This window comes from Tursiops truncatus, chromosome 15 (assembly GCF_011762595.2).
Source record: "Tursiops truncatus isolate mTurTru1 chromosome 15, mTurTru1.mat.Y, whole genome shotgun sequence".
NCBI lineage: Eukaryota > Metazoa > Chordata > Mammalia > Artiodactyla > Delphinidae > Tursiops > Tursiops truncatus.
In genome coordinates, this window is record NC_047048.1 from 5,028,476 (window position 1) to 5,047,500 (window position 19,025).

Here is a 19,025-nt window from a genome sequence, read left to right on the forward strand (position 1 = left end):
TGTAGCTCCCCAAAGAGCTGACCACACACACACACACACACACACACTCCTTTTAAATCAGTGCAGTTGAAACAGAATTGCCTAAAACAAATGAAGGTTATCACAGCAACATTTTTTGTGATTCAGAAATTTTGTATCCAATTGAGGGAAAGCTATTCCCCTTGCCAATCCCAAGAAGTGAAGGTAACCACATATTTCTCGAGCACTTCATTATGAAAGGTGGCCTCTGTCTCTGGAGAAGGGAGAAACATACAAGTTTGCCGCTGGAGTCTTCTTCTGCTGATGCCAGGGAGGAATTTGACGGGCATCCATCCTGGAGGGTAGCTGAAGTCATAAGAGCTCTGTACTCTTTTCCTCAGCAACAAAACCTCCACTATTTTTTCTCCTTTTCCTAAGTTCTCAGCAAGAGGCTTTCTCCTCATTTCCCTTACCCCTGCAGTGGGCCTAGATTTAAGAGTTCACAGTGAATCATAATCACAGCTGGCCTTCTTGGGTCCTAATGATGGACTGGGCACTGCACATGCCCCAGACCAGCTCTGTCCAACAGAACCTTCCACCTTGACGGACGTGTTCTGTATCTGCTCTGTCCAATGCAGGAGCCACTAGCCACATGTGGCTATTGAGCCCTTGAAATGTGACCAGTAGGACTGACAGACTGAAGTTTAATATACTTACAGTGAATGAAATAGCCATATGTGGCTAGCGGCTATCATATTGGACCGTTCAGCATTAGACCCTCGAAGCAAGCTTGTAAGTACTGGTGTTATTCACCCATTTTGAAGATAAAGAAATAAAGTCTCCGAGGGATTAAGTAACTTGCTTGAGGTCACAGAACTAGCTCTAACCATGGTCCCAAGTCTTGTGTTTGGAGGGAATGTTGCTTGGGAACCTTGATTCTCAACTCTCCTTCCTCCCACACCAGGGACCTGGCTCAGGTGTGCAAATGAAGGTGGCTTTCTGCATGCTATGTTTGCTTAGTTAGTTCTCTTTCCTTTTCCCCTCCTTTAAAAAATGTCTTTTTCTGAATGTTGAGGAAATATAGGTGCATCAGGGCAAAATTACAGGAAAAAATAAAAAGAAAAATATTTATCCATAATTTCTTCAACTAGATTAAACCACTACATACAATTGCATCATAAGGAAAAAAATACCTAGGAATAAATTTAACCAAGGAGGTGAAAGAACTAACTGTACACTGAAAACTATAACACATTGATGAAAGAAACTGAAGAAGATGTAAATAAATGGAAAGATATTCTGTGTTCATGAATTGGAAGAATTAATATGTTAAAATGTCCATAATACCCAAAGCAATCTACAGATTCAATGCAATCCCTATCAAAATTCAAAAATGACATTTTTCACAGAGATAGAACAAAGAATTCTAAAATTTCTGTGAAACCACAAAAGACCCCAAATAGCCAAAACAATTTTGAGAAAGAACAAAACTGGAGGCATATGCTCCTTGATTTCAAACTATATTACAGAACTATAGTAATAAAAGCAGTATGGTATTGGCAGAGAGAAAAAACAGAAATAGATCAATGGAATAGAATAGAGAGCCAGAAATTAGCCCACACTATATGGTCAATTGATTTACAACAAAGGAGCTAAGACTATACAATGGGAAAAGGACAGCGTCTTCTATAAATGGTGTTGGGAAAACCGGACAGCCACATACAAAAGAATAAAGCTGGACCACTGCAGGTACACCCCGTTTTACTTTGCTTCCCTTTAGTGCACTTCACAGATACTGCATTTTTTACAAATTGAAGGTTTGTGGCAACCCTGCATCAAGCAAGTCTATTGGTGCCATTTTTCTAACACCTTCAAATATTATCATTGTTGGGCTTCCCTGGTGGCGCAGTGGTTGAGAGTCCCCCTGTCGATGCAGGGGACATGGGTTCGATCCCTGGTCTGGGAAGATCCCACATGCCGCGGAGCGGCTGGGCCCGTGAGCCATGGCCGCTGAGCCTGTGCATCCGGAGCCTGTGCTCCACAATGGGAGAGGCCACAACAGTGAGAGGCCCGCAGTACAAAAATATTATCATTGTTTCTTTTGTTAAATTAATAGACAAAGCAATGGTATCTTGTTGTTTTTATTCATTTTTTTCTAGTGTGTGTGGTCATATGTATCATACAATTATTCATTTTATATATATATTTAAAATACCTTACTTTCATTATGTCTTAGTATTTTTCATCTTGATTTGTGTGATATCCTGATATGATAAGGCTACTTAGTTTTTGTGGGTGAGGCTTGTGGCAAATATGATCCCAACTTGTTTGCCTTTCAACTTTTTTTTTTTTTTTTTTGCGGTACGCGGGCCTCTCACTGCTGTGGCCTCTCCCGTTGCGGAGCACAGGCTCCAGAGGCGCAGGCTCAGTCGCCATGGCTCACGGGCCCAGCTGCTCTGCGGCATGTGGGATCTTCCCGGACCGGGGCACGAACCCATGTCCCCTGCATCGGCAGGCGGACTCTCAACCACTGCGCCACCAGGGGAGCCCTGCCTTTTAACTTTTTATGATTTTTTTTTTTTTTTTTTTTTTACTAGTGTTTCATTACCAACTCCATCATGGTTGGTCCCTCTGGTTTCAAGCGTAAAGTCTTTGTTCTGTGGCTGAGCTGGCTGCAGTGTGCCTGATGCTTCTGGTGGGAAAAAGCACTCCTATCTCCCAGCCTCCATGTGCAGAACGCTAGGAGCACGAGGCCGTTTGATTTGGGGTGAAGCCTGAGAAGGAGGAGGGAGTTTTGTGCAGGGAACTAAGGAGCCAGAGAAGGGAGGAGAGGAAATGGGGCGCCGGCGGGGGTAAGGGGTGAGGAGGGGTGGCAGTGAAGAGCTGGTCGTGGGCACAGACATGGGGAGGAGAGAGTGCCAGGAGCTGAACAATGCCGATTAGGAGTCCAGGTGATTGAATGCCACAGGGGCAGGAAAGGGACCTTTACCCTCTTCCTTCATTCATATGCATTCATCCACCCACCCACCCAATCATTCATTCGTCCATCCACCCACTCACCCATCCTTCCATTCATTCATGCATGCATGCATTCATGCATTCCTTCTTTCAGCGATGGGGCAGGAATCTGAGAACAGGCCTCAGTATAATGTGGCAGGATGGGTCAGGAGCTCAGACTGAGCCAGGTCTGGGTGGGTCTGGATTATCCTCACACCTGCAGCCATGGGGCAGACAAGTCCCCATAGGCACAGAGTGACAGCCACGTGAGGTCCCAAAACACAGGCAAAGGGCACTGGACCTCCTGTACACACCACAGGAGCGATCGTGACAGCAGGCCACCTAGCTCTACCTTCAGAGTAGACAAAATATTGTGATGAATGAAAGTGAAATCCACAGCCCCCTAACTTCAGTTCAAGTTCATATTCATGGGTGAAGCCACAGATGACAGCCTCTTTTTTTTAACCGACAAATGGGTTTTATTTGGCCTGCGTAGTGTTAGATTACAAAGTATTTTTTTAACTTTTTGAATTCACGCCCAATGAACTTAACCTAGAAATCAGGATTTCTAGTTCTTTTGAAAATTAAGCAATCTGATGACACTGGCCCTGCCCCCATTGAGCACTAACTTCCCATCCCCCTCCTCCAACCCCCGTTACCTCCCTTCTGCTTTCTGTCTATGAATTGGGCTCCTCCAGGGACCTCACGTAAGTGGGATCATATGGCATCTGTCCCTCTGTGCCTGGCTTATTTCACTTAGCATCATACCCTCAAGGTTCATCCAGGTTAACTTTACTTTGCCGCTATCTCAATGTTTAGTGGAATTTCCCTTTTCTAAGCTTTTAACTGCTTCCTTGTCCCAGGCATTGCAATCCAGGCAGATCAATATCTCCACTGGATCCCACAGACAAAGGCACCCAGTCATGGGAGGCCGGGCAGCCACGAGGGTCGGCACAGAAAAAAAGAGGCACATCCTTTTGTAGGCTGCTCTTTGCTGTATTTTTTCACTCCTGGCTGAGATGCCACATTGTGGGTTGCCACAGTCTCTCGCCTTTGGTTCTGCCCATCGGGACCCATGGCTCTGTCACCCCACATGCTGACTTGGCCATTGGTCCTGATGGGACAAGGGCTGTATGCCTTCACGCGATGGGGACCCAGAGTCGCAGAGCCCAGCTCCCTAGGCCTGGGGACTTTCCCGCCTTCACAAGAGGTTTTCATCTATGCTGAGAACTTCTGGGAAATTCCCAGGCAAAGACATGGGCAGTGAGCATGTCCTTGTGTGGCGTCGAAAGCATGGAGCCTCAGAATGGGGTGAGATGGAGTTTAATTCCAGAAGGCTCTCCCACATGAACAAGGTCATCTAGATGGGACCAAATCCAGGCTTTTTGTCTTTGGGTCCTGAGCCGCCTCCAGGGTGACTCCAGCATTGGGTCCCCTTCATAGCCAGGGATCTGGCTGGGGAAGCAGGTGAGGGAGGGGGGCAGAGCAGGAGCTGTTGGTGGTTCACCTAATTTGATGTCCCATTTGGGTCCCTGGACTAGAGGTTTGAGCACACTCACCTGGCAGTCGGTCCCTGAAAATTCCTGCTCAGACAGCATGTTTGTCAGCCCCCAGGACACCTACCTGGCTGGTGGGGCCTCCCAGGACTCATAGCTCCTCCGACGCATCATCCAGAGTGGAGAACTTTTTTTTTTTTAATCAATCCTTCCATTACTTTCTTTTCATTCAAGCATTCATAGACAAAGAAAGGTTTCCATACTTAATTTTTAAACATAATATACAGAACCACAGTACTATTTAAATTTCAAATTATGGGAGATCACATTCAAATATGCTTAGATTTGACGAGTTGCTATGACAATACTGAGGCATTTCACGGAAAAGGTATTTAGAATTTGTAAGATAGTCAAATGTCTTTTTGCTGCGTGGGCCAGGGGTGAGCATCGTTCTCCCCACGCTACAGGTGAGCACACCGAGCCCCACGGAGCCTGGGGAGGAGCAGGGAGTGGAGCCCGGGGCCACTTTTTCCAAGCGGTAGGAATCCTTGGAACTTTAGAGCATCCTGATCTCCAGGCTCACTTGGTGATCAACTGCTTCATCTTAAAGATGGGGCCTCGGGGGGCACTGAGGCTGAGGGAGGTGCTCAGGGTCACACGGCCACTCGGGGCCAGGCCACCTGGAGAACTGGAGTCTGTGGTGTCTTGTTTGAGGCCTCTCTGGGCACCTCTGCCCCACCACACAGGCATGCGTGGTCTCGTCGGAACGGAGGGTTCTGAGTTACTCAGAATAACTTAGTTATTCTGTAAAGGAGGCCTCGATACAATCGGGTGGGACAGGGCTCCGGGAGGTGGAAGGAGGTGAGAGATGGGAGGCACCTGGAACACACAGCCCATACTCCTGGCGCCTGGCCTGCAGCCCTGACTGGCACAGGTGGGCTGGAAGGTCTGGGGTCAGGCGCTAACTCAGCTCACGTCCCAGCCAGCGTTTCTCAAACTAGGGCCTGATATCTCTACAGGAGTATTTAAAATTCTGTTTTAATTTTTATCATTTTTTTGGCTTTTATAAAATATCATGTTTTAATTTTACAATCACCAATTGATGCTGTACTAGGAGAGATGAGACTAACTCCTTTGTGTCTTGTTTATTCAGCTGAGGTGTAATTAACATATATTAGTTTCACGTGTACAGCATCACGATCTGCCATTTGTATAGACTGAGAAATGATCACCACAGTAAGTCTAGTTAACATCCATCACCTTTGTGTCTTCCCACCTCCCTTTCCCTTCTCCAGAATTTTTACCTGACAAAGTTTATCCCATTTACATCCCATTCCGCTACCATAATTTCCTTTCCAAAAGAAAGGTTTGTGGTTGAAGCTGCCAGATTCTGAAAAAGATACAGAGACCCTTAAGGGTTATTTTTTTCTTTTGTTTTTAACTTAAGATGTGGCCCAACCTAAATCAGTGCCTCAGGCTTTTATCTGCCATCTCCACGGAAGTTCCTCATAGATGGGTAACGAGTGTGTGTGTGTGTGTGTGTGTGTGTGTGTGTTTATTGAGGTGAAATTCACATAACATTAACCATTTTAAAGTGAACAATTCAGTGGGATCCAAGGCATTCACAATGTTGTACAGCCACCCCTCTATCTTGTTCCAAAACATTTTCATCGCCCCCGAGAGGAAACCCCACACCAATAAGCCATTGCTCCTCACTCCCCGCTTCTTTCTCCCCTGACAGCCACCCATCTACTTGCTCTCTATGGATTTGCCTGTTCTTAATATTTCATATACATGGAATTATAGAATATTTGTCCTTTTGTGTCAAGCTTTATCTGTGTTGTAGCAGGTGTCAGTACTTCATTCCTTTTCGTGGCCAAATAATATTCCATTGTATGTATATATCATATTTTGTTTGTCCATTTATCCAGGGTGGGCATTTGAGTCATTTCTACCTTCGAGCTATTGTAAATAATGCTGCTGTATCCATCCTAGTGGGTGTGAAGTGATTTGGTGTTTTTATAGGATGTATTTGGCATACAGTCATTAAGGAAATCATATCAAATATCCTCTTCTAGAGGAGCCGAGGTCTGTACATCTAGAAGTAGTCATCACAGATAGACTTTTTTATTTATATACTATCTATAGGCATGACTGGATGCTAATGGCAACTGAAGCAATATTTCAGATTTACAGACCTGGCCACAGATAGCAAAGGAAGGCTCTCATTTCCTTCCCCAGAATATAAATTTTCTCTAATTCACAAAGAGGTCTCAATGAAAGATGTCAAAATTAATAACAATACTATCCAGAATTTATTGAACGCTTAGCCACATGTCAGATACTGGGCTCTATTGTATGAAACAGCTTCTATTTTTATATCCGTCTTACCAATGAACTCCCTGAGGAGAAATGGCTATTAAATGGGAATTAAATGGCTGTTTGGTGTCCTGGGGTTGGTAAGTGGCCAAGCAGAGGCTGAGGCTGGGCAGACTGAGCCCAGGGCCTGTGCATCTTAACTGTGATCCCGTGCTGTCTCTCAAGGTAATCCACTCCCTTGCATTCCAGATGCTACAGGAGGAGCTGTCGTCTCCGTGCCAGCAGCAGAACCCGGGAGTCTGGAAGCCCTGTGACAGCCCTGGGGAAACCAACCCCCTCTGAGCCTCAGTTTCCTCATCTGAAAGCAAGAGGATTGGACTGAGTGCTGAAGGTCCAGCTGCTCTGACACCCCAGGACCCTCCTCACTTGGGGAAGAGAGCAGATGCCCTCACCTTTGCTGCTGGGCAGAGTAGCCTTTGTGTCCTTTGGGGAGACAATGTTGGTCATTGCCATGGCTGGGCTAAGAAGTGACAAGCAAGAGTGAGTCTCTTTGTCCTGGACTGTTTTGTCCCCAGTCTGCCTCTGCTGACACTTGAAACCAAAATGAAGCCTGAGAGTTTGGAGTCTGGTGATGAGGGAGGCGTTCTCAGAAAGAAGACAGGAAAGCCCTACATTTCAGGCCCGTTCCTGTGTTGGCCCATTCACACCTGTGAGCTGGGGACAGGACATGCACTCCTGGTCGCCATCCCCAGGGCTGACTTGCACTGGCGCCCCTGCCAGCGGGGCCCCACAGACACTGCATCCAGTCCAACACCAAGTCTGGAATCCAGAACTTCTCGTCAGCAAATGCATTCTCCGTTTAATCAAGAAAAGTGGATCCCTGGACCTGGCCTCCACCACGCTGAGCTAATGCTTTGGAAAGAGGTATTAGGTTTGCAGCCACGGAGGACGGTAAGAAAAAGCCCTTCTGCCTTGTCATTATGACTCTTTTCAGAGGAAGCCAGAAATAGCCGTGCTGGGGAGGGGGTCCTGCCTGGGAATGGTCCCCCCAGAGAGCAGGTCTCAGTATGGACTCAAAAGAACTTATCTAATTAACAGATTAGAGAACTTATAAATCTCTTTATGACTGGCCAAGGCAACTTCTCTTTACTATCGTGAACTAACTCATCTCTCTGGGAGCAAGATGACGCAGGCAGGAATCAATAAAAATAGATGCTGGGGATGAGGGTGGGGTCCTGGGTGAGCCTCACACCCTTTCTGGAGCTGCTTCAGGTCAGCCTTATGTGTGATGTTTCAAATTTTCATGTGGAGAAGGTATTATGTGTAACCCGTGTATTACTTGGATAATTAAATCTTAAATTTTGAAAGACCACTTAATTGGAAACCACTATGGTTTTCCTCCCACAGTCATTAGGAATGTCCTGATTTGCATATTACTATGTTCCCAAATTCAGGTCTGCCTTCCCTGTTTTGTTTTCTTCATAAATATTATGTCTTTGAAATTATCTCAGGCATTGGTTTACTTCTGGGGAGGTCTGTCTCCACTCATTAGAATGTAACAATAATAACATCATATAGAGCTTATTCTGTGCCAGGCACTGTTCTAAGTGCTTTGTATGTAAATTAATTCATTTAAATGTCACAGCCGACCCTAGGAGGGAATATTACTTTAACATCCCCATCTTACAGATGAGGACACTGAGGCTCAGAGAGGTGAAAAGATTTGCCCAAGGTCACCAACACTAGAATTTGGCTCTTAACTGCCAGCCATGCTGTCGCTGGGACCAACTTGCTGGTCCTAAGGGCAGATCTCGTAGCTGAGGGATCTTTCAAGGCGAGTTTGTTGACTGCCCTGTGGGCACGTGGTACCGAGGAGGAGCGGGGAAGTGGTTGCATCTGTGCCTGCTGGTCCACAGGCGGTCTTCCTATCAGCTCATCGCTAGGGTCTGGCCTGGAAGAGGGTCCTGAGCCCACCAAGAAAGGGCCCCTCAGAGAAGCTCAGGCCTGGCCCCAGCCTCAGTTCTCCAATTAGTCCCCACACTCCAGGGACTTGACGTCAGAAATCACCTCCCCCCAAGTTTCTGGCAGCACATACTCGGCCTCCAGGCTCCTCCTGGAGAAATGTAGAGAGATTCCCCAGGCTCACCTTTGGGTGCTCCTGGATGGGGCCCTACGGGTGTCCGGGCAGCAGGGTGCTGCCTCCTGCGGGATTCCCCACCATTACACACCCTAAGCTGAGCACATGCACAGACCCCGGGCCTGGAGTCCAAACAGGACCCCGCCGGATAATGACCTCTCGCCATTTTTATCTTGAGAGAATGCACCTGATATTTGCAAACAAAACAGGATAAGTGGCTAAATCTGGGGAAAGTGCTTGGCCAGATCGAATTTCTTATGATTTAAGCAGAAAGTTTAAACTTCTCCTTAAGCCCAGAGCCAAGGACGAAGACGAGTGCTGGGCTGAGCCCCAGGATGCAGGGTGCAGCAGAGGGGAGCGGAGAGGCTCTGAAATGTGCTAACTTGTCCCTGCTGTGTGCAGACGGCGCCCGGGGGCAGGGCCCGCCTGCCAACGCCTGCGGGATAAGCCAATCCTGCGCCATGCAGCTCAGGTTTTGTTTTGGGGCAAAGGAACAGAATCAGCATTGACTCAGATGCTGGAAAGAGGAAAAGAGGGTGGGATTCCCCGGTTTGTTCCCTCCTTGTCAGTGGAGGGGGTCTCGTCTCCCGGACGCTTGGGGACCCCGCTGACGTTGGACCCAAAGCTGCTGACTGTGCCCCGGGTTGGCAGATTCCCAGATTTCCTCCAAATTGATGAAAGGGAATCTTGTACTTATTTTATCTTATATTTTTAGTTCAATAGTGTTTTTGTATTTTAATGCAAAACGTTCTTCTTTATTGTGTTAGAACGCACATACCATAAAATTTAGCATCCTAACCATTTTCAAGTGTACAGTTCAGTTGTATGAAGTACATTCACATTGTTGTGCAGTCATCACCACCATCCATCCCCATAACTCTTGTAAATCTGAAACTATCCGTATTAAACACTAATTCCCTCCCCTCCCCCAACCCCCAGCAACCACCATTCTACTTCCTGTCTCTGTGAATTTGACGAGTCCAGGTACCTCGTCTAAGTGGAATCATACAGAATTTGTCCTTTTGTGACTGGCTTCTTTTACTCCGCATAATACCCTCAAGGTCCATCCATGTTGTAGCAGGTGCCAGAATTTCCTATCTTTGTAAGGCTGAATCATATTCTGTTGGATTACCATGTTTTGCTTATTCATTCATCTGTCGATGAACACTCGGGTTGCGTCCACGTGTTAGCTATTGTGAATAATGCTGCTATGAACATGGGTGTGAAAATCTCTCTTCAAGACCCTGCTTTCAGTCCTTTTGGGTGTATACGCAGAAGTGAAATTGCTGGATCATATGGTACTTCTACTTTTAGTTTTTTGAGGAACCATCATCCTGTTTTCCACAGCAGCTTCATCATTTTACATTTCTTAACAACAGTGCACTAGTGTTCTAATTTTCCCACATACTAACCAACACTTGTCATTGTCTTTTTTTTTTTTAATATAGTAGACATCCTATGGGTATGAAATGGTGTCTCATTGTGGTTTTTATTTCCATTTCCCTAATGATTAGACATGTTAAGCATCTTTTCCTGTTGACCATTTGTATATCTTCTTTGGAGAAACGTCAACTTGAATCCTTTGCCCATTTTTTAAAATATTTATTTATTTATTTATTTGGTTGCACCGCGTCTTAGTTGCAGCCGGTGGGCTCCTTAGCTGTGGCTCGTGGGCTCCTTAGTTGCAGCATGCAAACTCTTAGTTGCAGCATGCATGTGGGATCTAGTTCCCTGACCAGGGATTGGACCTGTGCCCCCTGCATTGGGAGCGTGGAGTCTTATCCACTGCACCACCAGGGGAAGTCCCCCTTTGCCCATTTTTAATCATATTGTTTGGGGAGGGGGTGTTGTGGAATTGTAGGAATTCTTTATATATGTTGGATATTAACCCCTTATCAGATATAAGCTTTGCATCTATTTCCCCCCATTCCACGGGCTGCTTTTTCACTCTGTTGATAGTGTCCTTAGATGCACACAAGTTTTAAATTCTGAGGTTTTCCAATTTATCTATTTTTTCCTTTGCTGCCTGCAGATTTGCTTAACGTTTAAAAAGCCGTTTTCTTGGAAACCACCATGGTTTTTCTCCTGCTGTTCTTAGAAATGTCCTGATATACATATCATTGTGTTTTTCTAGTAAGGTCTTCCTTCCAAGTGATTCCCACGGTTTCTGCCTTCAGTGCATCCTGGGAGACGGTTCCTGTGGCCTGGTCATCTGCACCCCCCAGGGGCCCACATCCATCCTGAAATCCCCCAGTTACCCACCATTTGGGCTTAAGGCCCCTTGGAGAAAGGCAGCCTGTTCCTGGGATCGTGGCTCTTGGACCTCTTTTAGGCAGAAAGCCCTGGGTGATGGGCTTCCCATGAGAGCTGTGCCTGGTCTCAGCACTAAGACCAACCCAGGAGAGACGTTCAGAACCCCCAGTGTCACCCTGACCAGAGGCCTCTCGGTTTCCTCAAGGCCCCCTGAAGGCCAGGCCCGGCATTGTGGCCCAGGCAGAAGGCAGCACTGCCCACATGTAGAGAAAGCTCCAGAAAAGGCCTCTCCACCCTCCTCTGCTGGCTCTCACCTCTGGACTCGCTGTTCTCCACATGCATGTTCCTTCAGAGGGCCTTGAAAATGGCTCATTTTGGTCAATCTTTTCCATTCTGGCACTAAGGCATTTTCTGCCAAAGACAGAATCTATTTTGGACTGCCTTTTTTTGGCCTGCTTGCTTCATACGTGTGGGTCTCCCGTGGGCTCCACATCAGAGATGCTTCATCCCCTTGCTGGTTTCCAGAAACAGAGCCAGCCACATGGGGCGAGCTGTTCTCAGGCACAGATGGTGCCTGCGGTGAGGGCGGTGGGGAGACGGGCTCTGGTTCTCCTCCACCTGCACCGGTTGTGGGGACGGGGCCATCCTTCAAAATCAGAAAGAGGTGACCACAAAACCCCTTTTAAAGCCCCCGTCCCAAAGCCCTGGATCTTGTGAACACGTCCCACAGTTGCTTTCTATTCCCTGGGCTGAGATGGTGGTAGTTTGTATGTTGACATCTTTTAAATTCAGACGTCTATGCATAGATACCCTCTGCTACATTGGTGCCAGCTGATTTGGGGGGTGGGATTTCAGGAACAAAGGCAAGGTGCTCTCTCTGGGTCTGGCCCTGAGCAGCTGGGGAGAGGGCGAGGGGGGCGGGGGGCCTGGAGAGTCAGAGGACTCAGGGGCTCTGCTGTACATCCTCCACGGCCGTCCCCCAGGGCCCACGGCACTCCCCAGTGACTCTGGGGTCCTGTCACTCCTCCACACTCTGCAATAACTATTTCAACCTCCCCCTTCTCTCCTCCAACCTCGGATCTCTGCCCCTTACCTCCCCCCAACACCCCCTCACCAGTGGCCTGGCCTCCCACTTCACAAAGATCCTGGGAGCCTCCAGCTAGAAACGCCCAATGCCCCTCTTCCCTCCCTCCATCCGCCCCCCCATGGGACTTGGACCCCTCCCTCTTCCCCCACCCCCACCCCATCTCTCCAGCCACTGGATCCTCCCCATCTCGGCTTTTCAACAGACCTTAGCCTCTCTCATTGGAAACAAAACAAAGCACACAAAAAAGAACACTCTCAGGACCCTTCACCCCCTTTAATTAACACCAGCTTTCTCTCTTCTCCCTTTCACAGCCAAACTCCCCAAAAGATGTCTCTAAACTAAAAGCCTCCCATCCCCCATGCTCTCTCGAGCCCCTGTCTGTTCCCACCCTGACACTGAGGTCACCAATGATGACCTCCATGTCACTAGAGCCGGGGCATTTCAGCCCTGTTCTCGCCTGTCCTCTTGGCAGGAGAGATGCCAGAAGGTTCTTTCTGCTGGGCTTGGTGGAATTTCCTCTGCCTCATTGGAGCTGCCTTCCCAGTCTCCTTTTCAGGCGCCTCCTCCTGCACCAGGCTGGATGCTGTCCCCCTTCACCCTGTGCTGTCTTCTGTGATATTCTCATCCCACCCATGACTTCACTTACAGTCAATTCCTATTATTCGAGGTCATTATATTCTATAAAATCTCCGCCAACACTGAACTAGTGAACACAGAACCATTGCTCATGGGGAAAATATGGGGTTAGGTTCCCACCAGCCTCTGATCACATCTTCATCAACCGATCAACACATAACCTCATTCTTTGGGAGATTTAGCTCTGTCCATGCCTCCACTGGAGGGAGGCAGCTAGAGGCTCTGTGTGTAGAACCTGCCTGGACTCTGCCCCATGAGCCTCTGCCCTTGGCTGACCTTAATATATGTCCTTTCTCTATAATAAACCATAACCATGAGTACAGTAGCTTTGCAGAGTTCTCTGAGTCCTTCTGGGAAATTATTGAACTTGAGGCTGGCCCTGGGCTCCCTCAAACTTGAAATTGCAAAAGTTTGGCAGCATCCATGTGGCCCGTGTAGGTACCTGTGTCCCACAGTGTGTGCTCCCTTCTGGGGTCCTCTTGGGGTCCACTAATGCCTCAGGCCCTTCCCCAACCTTGGTTCTTTGAGCGCCTGCTCTAGCTCCTGGGGTTCTTGGAGACGCTCTGGGACACGGCCAGGGCACATCGTCTCATGCTGGTATGAGACTCAAGGACAAAATCTTGATGCATGAAAGTGCTCAGCTGGCCAGGCCACTCCTCAAATTCGTGGGAGACTAAAAACAGGCCACACGTCCAAAAGTAGGAGAAGGGCAAAATAAATTATGGTACATTGACCAGATGGGATGTTGTTTCCCAGCTCTTAAAAATAACAACCACGAGGACTGCAGCCATGTATGAAAATGTCCACAACATTAAAGTAAAACAAGCAGAATCCAAAAATGTCTCTGTGCTGACTCAAACTGGGTAAAAATACACCTGCAGGTGAACAAAGACTGGACAGAAGGCAGAAAGATGTATGTGTTGGTGTGGACGACTTTTATTTTGTTTTGTCCTTTGTTGTTCGTGGTGCAGTTGATAGAGCTTGAGGGGGGGAGTGAGTACAGAGCCTCACAAGGAGGGAGACAGGCAGTTCGCCTCCCGCCTCTGCACCGAGGGCGGGCAGGGTGAACATCTCGGTCCGCGGTGCTCTGCACGCAAAGGGGCTGGGCTCCTTCAAGGGGGTTATACTGATGTGCTCACAGGTCCACAGACACTCAGGGCTGCCATCTGGACCTGCATTTCCCCCAGCATGAAACATGTCCCACCTAATTTCAAGGTAAGTGGGTTGTTTTTTTTTTTGCTGGTGGTGATGATTTTTATTAAGGTAAAGCATACCTAACATAAAATTTACCATTTTAGCCATTTATTAAGAGTACAGTTCAGTGGCATTAAGTACATTCATATTGTTCTGCAACCATCACCACCATCCGTCCCCAGAACTTTTTCACCTTCCCAAACTGAAACTCTGTCCCCATTCAACAAAAACTCCACACCTTCCCTTCCTCCAGCCTCAGGCAACCTCCCTCAAACTTTCTGTCTCTATGAATGTGACTATTCTAGGAGCCTAGAATAGGTTCATGTCAGTGGAATCATACAACATTTGCCCTTTTGTTACTGGCTTATTTCACTGAGCCTAATGTCCTCAAGGTTCATCCATGTTGCGGCCTGTATCAGAATTTTCTCCCTTTTAAGGCTGAATGACATTCCATGGTATGGATGGACCCCATTTTGCTTACCCCTTATCCTAGCTTTGAGCCTCCCTGAACTCCCACACATCATGGGTCCATGGAGCATCAGGAATGTCATTAAGCAAATGGGGTGACAAGCAACCATGGACATGCTTATTTCAGGTACCTCTCTTGTTTATGTACCTGTGCCGTTGTCCCATCGGACCTCACTCAACAAACAAGTTCAAAGAGAAAATTATTAAGAATTTCAAGACAGTGAGAGCAGAGCATGAAGCTAAACAAGGGACTCCTCTGAGCGTGGGGTCCTGCCAACTGCACGTGTCACTCACCCAGGAAGCCAGCCCTGCTCTGCTGACTCTGCTGGGACTGGGCAGGTTAAGAGCATAGCGAGGAAGGAGATGGGGTGGGAGGAAGCAGAGGTGACAAGGAGTGCGGTCAAGGGCATTCATTCTGATGGCACTGTGGGCACTTAGAAGAAACCGATGGTACCCAGGGCAGGAGCCTGCCCTACTCCCCACAGGTCTGTGCAAAAGGAGAAGCTGCAAAACGTATTCTTAAACGTCCACTAGGGATGCAGTTCAAAGATCAGCCACTGTTATCAGTGAGCCACCTCCTCTCACCTCCCTGAGGAGTAGGCAGGAAGACATGAAGCTGAAAAATGGAAGGGTAACAACACTAAGTCCTGGTGAGGACTTGGGGAAATGGGAACTTGCACCCTGCTGGTGGGAGTGGAGATTGCCTCACTCACTTACCGAGCAATCAGCAATCCCTGGTGACTGGAGGCTGTTCATCTCTCACAACCCAGAACCCGTGCTCCTAAACGTATTCCAGAGAGAATCTCTTGTATGGGGCACCGGGAGCAAAGAGCAAGGATGTTCACTGCAGCATTGTTTGTAACAGCAAAAAAATGGAAACAATAGAAATGACCATATTTAAACAAAATAAAAATGGGTATGTTAAAACAAAGGACATCTATAAGGCAGTTAAAATGAACATCTAGGACATCTATAAGGCAGTTAAAATGAACATCTATCGAGAATAAATCTCAACAATATGTTGGGTGAAAAAGCAGTTTGAAGACTACGTTCGGTGTGAAAATGTACATTTGAAAACAAGAACAATACTCTCCATTGTTTATGGATACTATTGAGGTAGTGAAAGTAGAAAAGCATGGGCAGGAAGGATACAGGCCAACTTCAAGTTAGGGATTTTGCCTCCAGGGAGAGGAAAGTGAGATTCAGGAGGGATCCAAAGGGCATTTCTTTCTTTTTTTTTTTTAAACATCTTTATTGGAGTATAATTGCTTTACAATGGTGTGTTAGTTTCTGCTTTACAACAAAGTGAATCAGTTATACATATACATATGTTCCCATATCTCTTCCATCTTCAAAGGGGATTTCTTAAAAATCAGAAACGTAAAACAAAAACGTTAACATATATTTATTCTGGATGGAGGGTGCATGAGAGTTGTTTTTACTCCGTGTAGTTTTCTGTATGTTTGAACCGTTCCATAACCTTCAATAAGAAAAAAAAAAAGCAGTGCTGAAAAGTTTTCCTTTTGTTTTTCACTCCTCCCCAGTCTCTGCCTTTTAAAGACAGGGAAACTGAGAGCTGCGGGTGGGGCGACAGGACTGGAGGCGATGGGGTGGGGATTGGTAACAGGAGGGTGGCAGACAGATGAGACCAGCCCCTTCCTTCTCGGCTCCAGTTTGGCTCCGCCCCCGCCCAGCTGTATCCGCGGCAACCAGAGTCCGTCGTGTTGGCTGGACCAGTCGTCGAGTCGGGCTGACGCTCGCCACCTAGTGGCCTATCTGGTGGCGCGGTCTGTGAGAGGGGTCCCCAGGCGTGAGTCAGAGGGGCCGCACTGAGAGGCGCTCCTTAAATATAAAGAGCAGCGTTGCCCTGTCACAGCAGGTCCCTTAGAGCTGCGTCTGCTGCCCTTAGGGCAATGGCAGTTCATTTCAGAAACTGCTTTCATTAAACTTCCACTGTAGCCATTGACCGTCAAGTGTTTTCTGGGCATCTTCTGGAGCCCTGGGCTGCTCTGGGCATTTATGGGTGTGTCTCTTCATGGGGACCCCCAGAGCCCGTGGTTACAAATTCCTTAGAGACCCCAAGAGAGGAGAGTTTTTTATGACATGCTGGTGTGGACTTATATATAGCGTATGCCCCTTCTTTTATATGGGTTTTATAGATTTGTTTCAATCTTTTTTTTTTTTTTTTTTTTTTTTTTTTTGCTGCACCGCTAAACTTGGGGGATCTTAGGTTCCCCAACAGGGACTGAACCTGGGCCCTCGGCAATGAAAGTGTGGAGTCCTAACCACTAGACCGCCAGGGAATTCCCTAAATTTGTTTTACTTTAAAAGCAACATAAATTTGTGGAGAGTGTGGAAAATCATCTCACCACCCATGCTTAACCAGAGCTAACATTTGGGCCTTTATCCTTCCAGTATCCCTCTGCTCCATTCATTTTTTAAAAAATTAATTAATTAATTTCTTTTTATTTTTGGCTGCGTTGGGTCTTTTTTGCTGTGCAGGGGCTTTCTCTAGTTGCGGCGAGCGGGGGTTACTCTTCTTTGCGGTGCACGGGCTTCTCATTGTCGTGGCCTCGCTTGTTGCAGAGCACAGGCTCTAGGCGTGTGGGCTTCAGTAGTTGTGGTACGCAGGCTTAGTAGTTGTGGCTTGTGGGCTCTAGAGTACAGGCTCAGTAGTTGTGGCGCACGGGCTTAGTTGCTCCGTGGCATGTGGGATCTTCCGGGCCCAGGGATCGAACCCATGTCCCCTGCATTGGCAGGCGGATTCTTAACCACTGCGCCACCAGGGAAGCCCTCCATTCATTTTTTGAGGGGTTTGTTTCTTACAAAATTGGAAATTCACGGCCCCTGAGTGATTTTTTGCCAGGGCTCTGGAGACAGGTACGCCTGGGTTACAAGCCCAGCTCCTCTGCTTAACTGCCACCTCAGGCAAAGGAATGAATTTCTCTGCACCTCGGCCTTCTAACCTGTAAAATGGGAATATTAACTGTGCCTACCTCACAGGGTCATTGGGGAAATTTCAGTGATATAAACAGTACAGTGCTGAGTACATAGGAAGCAATAGAACCTCAGCCATCACTAAAATTACAGCAAAGGATCGCGTGGTATAATTACAATATTTTGCAGTCCACTTTTTTCATTTAATACAGCCTGAGCATTTTCCCTTAGTTTTTTCCTTTCCATGTAGGGAAAACCCCAGCTCTTCTCTCTCTGTTTCTTTCACCTGTGAGTCTCCTTTACTAAGAGAAAACACTTCACTTGTGACAATTCTGGTCAACAAATGAGAAGAGGTTTTTCCCACAATACACAATTCTCTGTGACACCAGCTGGGTGTCCTACAATTTAACTCAACTCTAATGCTGTCTACCAGGAGACAGTGTCAGATCCCACAAGTTAAGAGCCCAGTCCCACAAGAATGCCCCCCGCCTCCACTCCAGTGCCAGTCGCAAGCCCAAGTTATCACCTGTGCTAGGTTCCAACAGCGCCCTCCTTGGGTTCACTTAATTTGCTAGAGTGGCTCACAGCACTCAGGGAAACACTTACTTACGTTTACCAGTATATTAAAGGATATAATAAAGGATACAGATAAACATCCAGATGAAGAGATACATAGGGTGAAGTCTGGGAGGGTCCCAAGTGTAGGAGCTCTGTCCCCATGGATTTGAGGTGTGTCACCCTCCCAATGTGGATGTGTTTGCCAGCCTGAAAGCTCTTTGAACCCCCTCCTATTGGGATTTCATGGAGACATCCTCACGTAGATATGATAAATTATTTTTTTAAATTTATTTATTTAATAAATTTATTAAATTTATTAATTAAATTTATTTAATTAATTTATTAATTTATTTAATTTATTTTTAATTAATTTATAAATCCCAATCCCTCCTATTGGGATTTCATGGAGACATCCTCACGTAGATATGATAAATTATTTTTTTAAATTTATTTATTTAATTAATTTATTTTTGGCTGTGTTGGGTCTTAGTTGCTGTGCGCGGGCTTTCTCTAGTTGCGGCGAGCAGGGGCTTCTCATTGAGGTGGCTTCTCTTGTTGCGGAGCGCGGGCTCTAGGCACGCGGGCTTCAGTAGTTGTGGCACGCGGGCTCAGTAGTTGTGGCACGCAGGCTCAGTAGTTGTGGCGCACGGGCTTAGTTGCTCTGCGGCATGTGGGATCTTCCCGGACCAGGGCTCGAGCCTGTGTCCCCTGCATTCACAGGCAGATTCTTAACCACTGTGCCACCAGGGAAGCCCCCGATATGATAAATTATTAACTCTATTTCTAGCCCCTCTCCCCTGTCTGGAGGATGGGGGATAAGGCTGAAAATTCCAAGCTTCTAATCGTGGCGTGGTCTTTCTGGAGGCCCCCATCCAGGAGCCCATCAAGAGTCACCTCATTAGAACAAGAGATGCTCCTCGTGCTCTTCTCATGTAGGAATTGACTAGGGTTTTAGGAGCCCTGGGTCAGGGAAGGGGTCAAAGAC

General features: G+C 47.1%; 1 protein-coding gene across 1 annotated transcript in view; it reads left to right on the forward strand.

Moving 5' to 3' along the window:
• LMTK2 (lemur tyrosine kinase 2) overlaps positions 1-19,025 on the forward strand; it is a 173,914-nt gene that overhangs the window by 48,221 nt on the left and 106,668 nt on the right. The window contains exon 3 of the mRNA XM_019930678.3: positions 7,020-7,721. The gene's annotated coding sequence lies outside the window, so the exon portion shown is untranslated. The remainder of the gene's footprint in view (positions 1-7,019; positions 7,722-19,025) is intronic.